Consider the following 12,376-nt stretch of genomic DNA (forward strand, 5'->3'; position numbering starts at 1 on the left):
GGAGCTTCAACAATCACATGAAATTATGTCCATTCTATTGGGTTCAGTTTGCAGTTTGACTCGTATTGAATTGGTAAATTTGTCTGTGTTTCATTTCTTTGGCTTGTATTCAACTCCTGAATTTATTTCGGTTTCTAGTTTTATGAGCTTCAGGAGTTTATACCCAGCATCATTTTTGTTTAGATTTATTTATTTTTAGTTTTTAAGTTTATTTATTTATTTTGAGAGAGACAGAGATAGAGGGAGGCAGAGAATCCCAAGCAGGCTCTGAGCTGTCAGCACAGAGCTCGACGTGGGGCGCGATCCTACGAACCATGAGATCGTGACATAAATCGAAATCAAGAGTTGGACGGACACTTAACCGACTGAACCCTAGGGGTGTCCCAACGTAACACTCTAATATAAAAACAGTTTACATCAGTACTGCAGGCTCCATGAAGATACTCTGCTTCATAAGGCATTAGAGAAATACTGATACATAGCTTCCGACTGCATTCTCCCCACCACCTTGTGAGGCATGCATTCTCGCCTTAGCTCATAGAACAAGGAACAGGAGCTTGAACAGATACATGTACAGCCCATATGAGCACATATAGGAACTGACAGGGACAGATGCAAACCAGGGTTTGAGTCAAAGTCTAGGGCTGTTTCCTAGAAACTCCTCCCTCTTAGCAACACAACTTTATTTCACACGTTCAGCAGAAGTGTTATTTGTTATATGTTATATGCCTCATCTTAGGACAATGATATTCAACCTTAAGAATTTAACAAAGAATTCCTCTGCGAAACCTATTTCGGCAAGCCTGGCAAGGCAGTCAGCATCCAAATTAGGTTTACAATAAAGGTTTCAAACATTGGCCCACGTGTTTTTCCGATGAAACACAGACCTGAGGGGTGGGGAGAAGGGGATGGGGAAGGGCAGGGTTGGAGCCCCGTACTCTCATCAGGGGAAAAACACAAATAGTTGGGTGAGAGATCAAGTTTACAATCCTGGAAGTATGAGAGTTACTTTCATTATTTAAAACAGTCTAACAAAAGGAAAGAAATATAGGATAATTGAAACATCAGCCTTCTTTGTTTTGGCTATAATTATATTAACTCAGTGAGGGGATCACTGGTTTGCTCATGCTGAGTAGAGATCCAGATGAGAAATGATAAATTATTTGGGTTAGTAAACTTAGGAAAATGAATAGGCTATTTACTAAATTTGATGTCTTAAATAAAGAAAATCTTCAAAAACATGTGTTTGTTCAACCAGTCATTGTGAGTTAACTATGTGGTTGTCAGTGGATACACAAAGATGAAATGATACTGTCCCTATTCTCAAGGGCATATGCATGGGGGTGGGGGTGGGGGTGAATGACACATGTGGCAGCATTTATAATTCCATTGTGAAAACCCAACGCTGGAATAATACAGAGAGGATTAGAGGGCCAGGAGGGTCTAGAGAGAGAGAATCCTACCTTGGTCTTAGGGGTGGGATAAAGTCCTTGGGTCAGAGAAGGCTTTCTTTAAAAAAATTTTTTTTTACATTTATTTATTTCTGAGAGACAGAGAGAGAGAGAGAGAGAGAGAGAGAGAGAGAGAGAGAGAGAGTGAGTGGGGGAGGGGTGGAGAGAGAGGGAGACCCAGAATCCCAAGCAGGCTCCAGGCCTTGAGCTGTCAGCACAGAGCCCGATGCGGGGCTCGGACTCACAGACCGCGAGATCGTGACCTGAGCCGAAACGGGACGCCCAACCGACTGAGCCACCCAGGTGCCCCAAGAGAAGGCTTTCTGTAGCAGTTAGGACATGAGCTGAATCTTACAGGGTGAGTCAGAGAGGAAGGGAGTGAATTCTGGCCAGAGGGAAGGGTGCCGGCAAACACATGGAGGTGAGAAACCTTGTGGAGGTGTGACAGAGACTTATAAGCAGTTTGGTGTTGCTGCGACATCAATTGTGAAGGGCAGAGATTTGAGAAGTCGATAAGGGGGCTGATATTGGAAGTCACTTATGTGGGGTGACCATAAGCCTTATCATCCAAACTGGGACAATTTTGAGAATTCTAGAACAACAGACGCAAACAGGGAAACTTGGATATCCTATTTACGGGCCACATCTCACAGTTTAGATTTCCTCATTGAGTGATGGGGGATCATTGAGTGCTTTTTGACAATGAAGCGACAAGATGAGATGTGACTTTTATTTTATTTTGATTTTGATTTTTAATTTTTTAAATGTTTATTTATTTGTTTTGAGAAAGAGAGAGAGAGAGAGAGAGAGAGAGCACATGAGAAGGAGAGGAGCAGAGAGAAAGGAAGAGAGAGAAAGAATGCCAAGCAGGTTCCGAGCTGCCAGCGCAGAGCCCTACACGCGGCTTGAACTCATGAACCATGAGATCATGACCTGAACTGAAATCAAGAGTAGGATGCTTAACCGACTGAGCCACCCAAGTGCCCCGAGATTTGACTTTTAAACAGATTTTTATGTCTAATGAATTCACAGAAGGAGAAGATTCAGGGAAAACTCTATCTTCTGCATGTATTTATTCAAGAAATCTTACTTGAGATGTATTTATTCAAGAAATCTTACACTTGTTGGTGCCATACAGGGGCCAGGCATGTGATATGAACAAAAGGCATAATTCCGGCCTTTAAGAAGTTTGCAGTTGAGTGGGGAAGACTGCCGATAATCAAATACCACACAAGTAATTGTGAAATTACTAATGTGACAATGCTATGACAGAGAAGTGACTGTTGCTATGAGAACATTTCATAGGGAATGGAGAGGTCAGAAATGAGTAGTAGAATCCGACTGGCTGAAGAGAAGTGGAAAGACTATTCTGGAAAGAAACAAGAAGGTATACAAAGACCTTGTGGTGAAAGGTATGGAATGCCTGACTGCGTTGTCAGTTCTGGGTTCTGCGTTGAACAAAATAGAACAAGAATGCATGTAATTGATGCACAGCAAAAGAAATGCATTGTGTGGTAACAGAACAGTATGTGCCAATGTGGTACTTCCCCAGCCAAATGTTACATATAATATGCATGAGTCTCAACTCTGAGCTCCACTGACCCAGCATGTTCTTCACTGTGAGTGACTAAATTGACAAACCAACTGCGGTGCCTCCAATGAGGAATTAGAAGGCAATGGGTGGCAATGTCTGTTCTCCTCTACCTTTATTTGTAGACATCTTTTCACACTGCCGTTTGTTCAACCAGTAGTAAACCGAGATCAAACCAGCTAGAAAACCAAGACTGATGCATCATCTTTTTCCGTCTTTGGACCCGGATCTGCTTTTATTGACTGACCCGGCATAGGAGGTAACACTGCCATTTGTAAGGGTTGGAAGGCCAGTGTGGCTAATGGGGAAAGCCAGAGGGTATGTGGGGAATGCTAATTAGCTATGATCTTACTTTATTCGGCTGGGTCTTAGTTACTTAAATAAATATAAAGGGATTGAAATATGTGCCTACTTTAGGGCTTATTATTAATTTGAAGATCAAATAAAGTAATATCTAGTCATAGGATTAAGAGTATTTGCTGGGGTGCGGGACACCTGGGTGGGTCAGCTGGTTAAGTGTCCAACTCTTGATTTCCAGCTCAGGTCACGATCTCACGGTTCGTGATTTCAAGCCCTGTGTTGGGCTCTGCGCTGACAGCTCAGAGCATGCCTGGGATTCTCTCTTTCCCTCTCTCTCCGACCCTTCCCTGCTTGCATTCTCTCTCTCTCAAAATAAATAAATAAACTTTAAAAAAAAAAAAGTATTTGTTGGGACTAGACATCTTCTGGAATACACCTGACTTACAACCTATTATCAAGAATTCTTACAAATGGTCACCAAGGGGAGTTTTTAACAGTGGTTAATCCAATGTAATGATCAGTTTTTATTCGTAACCCAAATTTCTCCCAGTGTGAGTAATATGTTAGTTATCAATTGCTGCATAACAAATTAGCCTCCAAATTAGCAGCTTAAGACAACACACATAATGTCTAATGTTTCTGTGGGTCAGGAATCCATTTGTGGTTTAGCTGGGTACCTCTGGCTGAAGGTCTCTCAAGAGGGTGTAGTTAAACTGTTGTATGAGACTATGAGCCCAACCGGGGAAGAATCTGCTTCTAAGCTTATTCATCTGGTTGTTGGAATGCCCCAGAAGATCTGCTTCCAAGCTCACTCACATAGGCTTCTCCAAAAGGCTGTCTCACAATATGGCAGCTGACTACCCACGGAGTGAACAGTTGAAGGGGAAGTGAGAGGGAGAGTAGGAAGCACCTAAGACAGAAGCCACAGTATTTGTATAAACTAATCTTGGAAGTGACATCTCATTACTTCTGTCTTATTCTGTTCACTAGAAGCAAGTCAATAAGTCCAAGGGGAGGGGCTCATACCTGAATACCAGAAGGTATGGATCACGGGGGACTATCTTAGAAGCTGTCTACCACTCCAGTGACTTGATTTATATAAGGGAAACAATTTATGGACAGATCTGGCTGCGAAGAGTCCTGTTGTTTTCCTTTCATCAAAGGAAACTCTTTAGGAGCCACCAAAATCATGGTGAATTATATAAATTTTGGAAATCTCAGGTGAGTTATGTAGATTTCTGGTTTATTGATATTTTGCCCAGTTTATCTTGGGCTAAGCTCTCCAGAGACTGCACAGCTTGAATTTCCCTAACAAAACCTAGGGGCCCAGAGGCCACGATTTGCCATGTTCCTAGAATTTTTGATTTCATGACATCAGATCTGTGGGTCAAAAGGCTTCCCTCCTAATTGGCGAATCCTGACAAGGGGTGCTGACAAGGGGCTGACGAGAGGCTGAGACAGGGACAAAAGAGTCTTTTTCTTTCTTCCTTTAAAAAAAAAGTTTGCTGCAACCCATCTTTGGCTCCTTTTTTTATTTTCCACTTTCTTTTCAATGCAGTATAGCAAGTGGTCATAAGTGTTTGGATTCTAGAGACTAATAGCCCAGAGGAGAGCCCCAGTTCTGTCTCTTACTAGGTGGGTAATCGTAGCTCAAGCTTTCTGTAGCAGTTTCCTTATTTATACAATGAGAAAACCACTAGTGTTTACCACACAGGGTGGTTATGAGGAGTAAGTCAATGCAGGAAAAGCCCTTGAAGTACCTTGCACACAAGAGGCCCTCAAAAAATGTTCAGTATTATTCTGACTCTTGTCCCCAAAGCGCTTGCTTTGTCTGACATGCCATATGCACTGCCCGCAGGCTCTGACAGGGCAGAAGAAAAACCTCCATTCTCCTTTCCTCCTTACATCTTGTTTGTCCCCATAACCCCCACACTTCCCCAATTTCTCCTCTGCCTCCTCCTTCCTTTTCTTCTTCCCCTTTTTCTTCTTTCCTTTTTAAAATATTTTTTAATGTTTATTTTTGAGAGAAAGAGAGTAAGAACACAAGTTGGGGAAGGGCACAAGGAGGAAGGGGGACAGGGGATTTGAAATGTGCTCTGTGCTGACAGCAGTGAGCCTTATGTGGGGCTTGAACTCATGAACCCGAGATCATGACCTGAGTTGAAGTATGAAGCTTAACTGACTGAACCACCCAGGCACCCATCTCCTTTCCATTTTTTTTTTAACTTATTTTTGAGACAGGGAGAGACAGAGCATGAACAGGGGAGGGTCAGAGAGAAGGAGACACAGAATCTGAAACAGGCTCCAGGCTCTGAGCTGTCAGCACAGAGCCCGATACGGGGCTCGAACTCACGGACCGCGAGATCATGACCTGAGCCTAAGTCGGCCGCTTAACCGACTGAGCCACCCAGCCGCCCCTCTCCTTTCCTTTTTTAAAACTGTAGTTCTCTTTGGTTATATGGCATAGAATTAGGATTTGAATAACTATCTGTGCTGAATGCATAAAAGGATACGAGAGTATTTGTGTGTGGGTGCGTGTGGGTGAGAATATATACATGAAGCGATAAATTGCCCTCTTCTCCTGTCTCTACCTGATAAAATCCTCTCTTTTTAAAGACCTGTTTTAAATATCACCATTTCTAAAAAATGTTTTCCCAAGTCCTCAACACATGTGATCACTAATTTCTCACTTTCTATCAACAGCCTAATTGCATTCCCCTGTGGTATTTGACACAACATATTCAAGTTTTAGAGCGAGTGGAAAGCAGGTACTTCTTTCAGAATTGCCAAAGACCACTTTACCCTCAACACACCTTCCAAATCCTATTTACAAAAAAAAGCACACAAGGTAAAACTTGCTCTCCTAAGACGTTGGTAATTCATCAGCCACCTTGATGAGCAAAATGGAAAATCCCCTAAATGTCGCTACTCTACTGAGGAATGTGATCCCCCCGGGGCCGTGTGGTAGCACCTCCGATTGAGGCCAGGGCACATTGCCTACTCAAAACCCAGCCTCCTGAAATTCTTGAACATGCCTGTTTCCAAAATTAGAGACAACACCTAGCAGAACAGCTTGGCAGTTTGTAAAGGAAGGAATGAATGCTTCCCAAGGAGGAATTTCTAGGACACCGAGCACCAGAACAGGAGAAAATAGGACACAGAACAGTCCAATCAGAGTTCAGCTCCCTCTAGCCCGAAGGTACCTTGTGTAGAAATGTTATTTATAAAAACATATAAGACAAGCAGTAAATAAAATCAATGGCTTAATATATTGAAGGAAGAGAGTCCTCTTCCGAACCGAAAGGACTTTACAAATATGATTAACGGACATTTTTTAAAATATACTTTATTGCAAATTGGCTTCCATACGACACCAAGTGCTCATCCCATCAAGTGCCCGCCTCAATGCCCATCACCCACTTTCCCCTCCCCCTCACCCCCCATCAACCCTCAGTTTGTTCTCTGTATTTAAGAGTCTCTTATGGTTTGCCTCCCTCCCTCTGATCAATGAACATTTATCATGATTTTTAAAGCATAAAATTTAATGTTCCTTCCACATCAAGTTTATGCTGAACTCCACTGTAGTGGCTGCTGCGATGTGTGGTGCAGATTGCTATTCAACCCCCTCCCCTGTCCCCCTACACAAACCTATTCTTGTGGCCCTCCTGCCTTCAGAGGTATTGTTGAACATCCTGCGTTCAATGAATGTTTCCCAGGGAGACAGTGTAAAACCCCTGCATGCCACCCTATGTGATAGTCAATAAATGAAGAAATTGACCATGTATCCAGAACCTGTAATAATGAAAACATTCATTCATTTTGTTTGTTTGTTTGTTTAACACATCGACCCTATGAAGTAGTATTTTTAGCCCTACTTTACAGCTGAGGACACTGAGGATCAGAGAAGTTGAATAAATTGCATAGCTATTAAGCAGTAGAATTGGATTAAAGTGAGGTTTACATGAAGTCACATCTTCAAAGTCCTTACCCGGTGCTTGGCACAGAGCTAGTGTTCAGGAAATGGTAACAATTATTATCAGGCGATCCTAACTGGAGATTTTAGTAAGCTGGATCATTCCCCAAGAGTTAGAACATTTAACTATACTTCAACAGACCAGGCCACATAACTTAACAAATCTAAACCCCAGAGGTTATCCTAGATTATTGTGAGAAATGAGTAGGCAATGGCCAAGTGGGGTGATTGCATTTATGAGTAATAACAGAGCCAGCTGCTTATCTTGTCACAGAGGCATGTGGATCGCTTAGGGAATAAACAGGTTGCCACTGGAAATGTAATATCTTGAAAAGCAGCTAGACTTTAAAATACAACCTGATTCAATTGAGTGGCATTCTCCCCAGCCCCTAGCACCACATTTTGCATTGAGTATGAGCTTCGGTCAATGTTTATTAGCTGCTTGCTTGCATCTGGTTGCAGGCAAAATTCACTTGCTCAGTTCACAGGCAAAGAATGAATATTTCCGTTAATTATAATGATGAATATTTTGCAAGCACCAATATAGTGCCCTTCCTTTATTTCATGCAAAATTGAGGGCTATGCTACATTCAGAAGCTTAATTCGAGCCTTTCTTATTGAATTTTAACAAAATAATTCAAACTGCTGCTGCTGTGAGAAAAATGCATTTCATACCTGACTTAGTGAAGTGACCGAGGGGTTCCCTGCGGCTGGGAACCCACACTTTCATGGACTTGATGGCTACAGCCCTAGACATTTGAAATGACCGCCAGCCCCCAAGTGGAGGTCCAGAGCTGGGCTTCCTGACACATTTCTCCACATGATTGGGTTAAACTAGAAGAGCTTCCACTACTTCTACTGATGTTTTGTGGTTGGAGTTAACCAATGCAAATCAAGCAGCTTATTGGATCTCTACCTGTGCCAGTGACATTCTTTTGTGAGGGAGAGAATCAAGAAGCAGGTATGACCCAAGTGCTCCAAGAGCTTAGGAGGTAATTTATCAGGGACAGTTAGGAAATAAATATAGATAGGGAGTGAGTAATCATGCATATATTTTGTGATGTAGATGATAAGAGCTTCCAGTAGTTTAGAGATGGGAGAGAACATTTTGGGATAGGGGTATCTGGAGGGGGTTGCCTGGTGCCTCCACCACCCAGGATCTGTGCTAATTAATGGCATTCAGAGAGTCACCACAGTCTCTGTTTTCCAGTGGCTCACAGTTTAGTGTGGAAAGATAGATTAAAAGCAAGCTACAACTATGAGTAGGGTTTTCTCAGTTTTGGTACCGTTGACATTTGAGCTGGAGGCTTTTTTTTTTTTGGAGGGGAGGATGGGTTTGTCCCGCGTATTGCAAGATGTTTAGCAGTATCCTTGATCTCTGCCCATTAGATGCCAGTAGCATCCTCCGCCTACTTCCGAGTTGTGACAACCAGACTGTCTCAAGATATTGTCTGGAGGGAAAATTGGCCCCCGTTGGGAACCATTGGGGCAACACAAGAGGAGATGAGAAGGGAGGTGGCAGAGATAACACCAGGGAACTTGTGGACGATTGCTAAAGAGTTTCAGTCTTTGTGTATTCATCTGATCAGTCATGTATTCAAAAAGTATTGAGTGGTAAATATGTGCTGGCCACTGTTCTAGGTTTCCTGGACACAGTAATGAACAAAACAGACAAAAATATCTGGACTCATGCTGTGTAAATTCTGGTAAGAGGGGATAAACAATAAATAATAAATCCAGTAAATGTGTAGATAGTAAGTTTGAAGGTGACAATGCTAAGGAGGAAAAAGAGAAGAATAAAGAGGAATAGGGAGTTTAGTATGAGACAGCAATTCTAAATAGGATAGTTATTGTAAAAATACTGACAGTTTTTTTTACTAGAGAAAAGGAAATTTCTAGTATATGTAGTCTACAGGTGGGCATATTATAGAGTTACATATTATTAGAAAAGTCAGCCTTTTCTGTTTCATCTGCATTGGGTTATTCGCTTCTGCTCTACCCTATGAGATGAGTTTATACTCTTCCCATATCTTATGATTCATGAGAAAGGAAATTTTGAATGGCTCATTCATTCATTCATGCATTTATTCATTAGTTCAACACTTGTGGAGAAGCCAGAAGGCCTGGTGCCAGACACTGAGGATAAATAAAAAAGATATCATGCAAGTTCTGCCTCTGAGGCTTTCCCAGGGGTGCTCTCATGTAAACTGTAATTACAATAATGTATGATAAGGAGTATAATGGATGTGTGTACAAATGCTCAGGGAGCCCAGAAGAAGAGTGACCAGCCCTGGGGAGGTGGAGAAGGCTGCACAGAAGAGCTGGCATTTGGGATGGGGCTGGAAGGATGAAGAAGGTTTTGCCAGGAAGAGAAATATCAGGAAAGAATTTCAGGCCAAGATATTAAGACATAAGAATGGTATATATATATATATATATATATATATATATATATATATATATGTGTGTGTGTGTGTATGTATATATATGTATGTATATACACACACACACACACACACACACATATATATGTGTATATATATATATATATATATATACACACCCAATCAGTTTACAACTGATCTTTCTTTAATTTCCTGATATCTGAGCTGTTTGCCTTTATCCATCCTGATGCCCAGATCCAGAATTTCTTGGTGCAGTTCACAAGCTTCCTACCTGTACATGAAGTGTTGGATGAGATGGTCTCTACAGCTCCTTCCGTCTGGAATATTCTTTCATCCTACAATTCCATGATTTTTTTCCAGCTCCCACTTCTCCGGAGGATGAATTCTTTCTGCTTCCGATTCATCATTTCTTCTCTTTTTCTCTAAGGTTCTGTCATTCACATGCCATTTTCACATCTAAACAGGGCCAACCTGTTTACTGTCTCTTGTTTTTTTCCTACTCTGCCTATCTCTAGAGATTATTTGCCCAATGCAGACGGACATTTTTAGAGCATTAATGTTGAGATGAGACTTTCCAAAGGTAGGAGGAGACAAGAGTAAACACACCGCTGCCAGAGATTTCTGGCAGAACCAAGTTATCAATTAATTTGATTTTTTTAACCTTTTCCCACAGCTAGATATATAGGGAAGGTAAGAAACAACACCTTCCACGAAGCTCTTACTTACAGCCTAGTAGGGAAGAAGGTAAGTATATGATGAATATCATACAAAAAAGAGTCATCATAACGCATTTAATGCAAGAATAACTTGAATAGAAGCAGAAAATATACAGAAATGTGCATAAAGTAAATTATTTGAAGTGTGTGATAAAAGCATATTGGCTTTTTTTTTTCCAATGGATAGTTGGCAATCATGGATGCTTTGATGGGTGAAAGACAGAGGTACAGTTCTCTCAAACTCTTCTGCTAAAAGCAAATAAAATGAAATAGAAAAAAAAAATCTATGAGGAGTAGAAGCTACGTGTCCTTTTAGAGAAAGGTCCTGGGAAGAAGATGAGCATCTGGATAAGAGTGACAATAGGCTGTTACATGCATATCATGTTGAGATTTAACCACATGTTTTAACATAGCTGGTCTCATTGTTCCATAGCTTGGTCAAGTACATCACCACCTGTAGGCCATACTCTGTTGAACTGCATTGATCAATGTCTCTTGAATTGTTTCCTACTCTCCATTCCATTTCCCTGTCTGAGTTTAGATATTCTCTTTCCTCTGGATTTTTGCAAAACTCGGGCGGCTCTGCCTTTTTCTGTTCCATCACCCTTTCTGCTCCCGGGGGAGCTTTCTTGAGTGCCTATCTGACTCTAGTTCTCCTCTGCTCAGAAATATTTACGGCTTCCTCATACCTACAGAGGAAAAATTTAAATCCCTTATCCTAGCAACCAAGACTCCACAGTTTGGCTTTCACCTTCTCATTTCTCATTAAACTCCTTCATTTGCCTTGTGTTTAAACCATATGATTTATGCAGTTTTATGAACATGATTTTCCCCCTTGCACCTCTAGGCCTTTGTTAACTCTGTATCTTTATTGGACCACCCCACCTGGCAAAGTCTTACTGTACTAATTATAAGGATCCAGGCACAAGAGAGCTTCTGGGTCTCAGAGAGCAATTGGAACCAGAAAATGAGAAACCAAGGAGGTTTTCTGAGTCCCTGTGAGCCTCTGAAATCAGGCTATTGGGAACAAAGCCCAGGATTTTAGCAAACATGGTCTAATATAAGTATATGAGAAATACACTTGAATTGATGGGGCTCTGTCTTTAGCATAAAGAGCAACTTAAAGACACTTCCTATTATGTGCATTATGAGCTTAAGAGTCAATGAAGCATTCAAGAGGGTGGAGGGATTGGCTTTCTCTGCTCTGTCCAAGGTCACACTCATTCCCTAGTATAAGGTGAGTATACTGCAGGCCCTAGCAGTAATTAACTCAAGCCGAAACCCGTCATGAAACAACAAATCTCAGATGATCGGATGTTGATAAATAACTCAGCTGATTTTCAAATATCTTGGGTAGCCATTAAAAAGAAGAAAATATACAATTCTTCTTGAAGTGTTCACTCATTAATTCAATCAATATTTACTGATCACACATATGGTAGGGATTTTTATGTAAGATGCGCTAACTATCCTCTAAGAATAGATTTACTGCGACCTTAAGGAATAGCTGACCCCAGTACAGAGTAATCCTATCTGGCCAATGGTTCTGACACTGCATTAGAGCAGAACTGTGGATTGTTCCTTCCAACCCAATCTTCTTTTTTCACAATCTCTGCACATCTTATCCCTTCTGTTGTGATTGGATTACATGGGTTTCATATGTATTCCTCCTTCTCCCCAGTAAATAATCAGCCATTTCTCCTCCAGCTGACCAGGGTCAATTAACCCTGCCAATATGGGGACTCTCCTCCTGCTGGTGTATGGACATAAGGAGTCCAAAGATACTTTGGAAGTGTGCCTCCTTTGGGGACCAGGGCTTCCAACCCTGCAGAGCCTCGAGTTGTGGGAATGGGAAAAAAAAAATCCCCAAGTGGATTACTGGAAGCAATAAGTGGGCCACTCTTATTTTCATCCCTTTGTTCCCAGGCTCGTGCTTCTGT

Source organism: Acinonyx jubatus, chromosome D1 (assembly GCF_027475565.1).
Source record: "Acinonyx jubatus isolate Ajub_Pintada_27869175 chromosome D1, VMU_Ajub_asm_v1.0, whole genome shotgun sequence".
Classification (NCBI taxonomy): Eukaryota; Metazoa; Chordata; class Mammalia; order Carnivora; family Felidae; genus Acinonyx; species Acinonyx jubatus.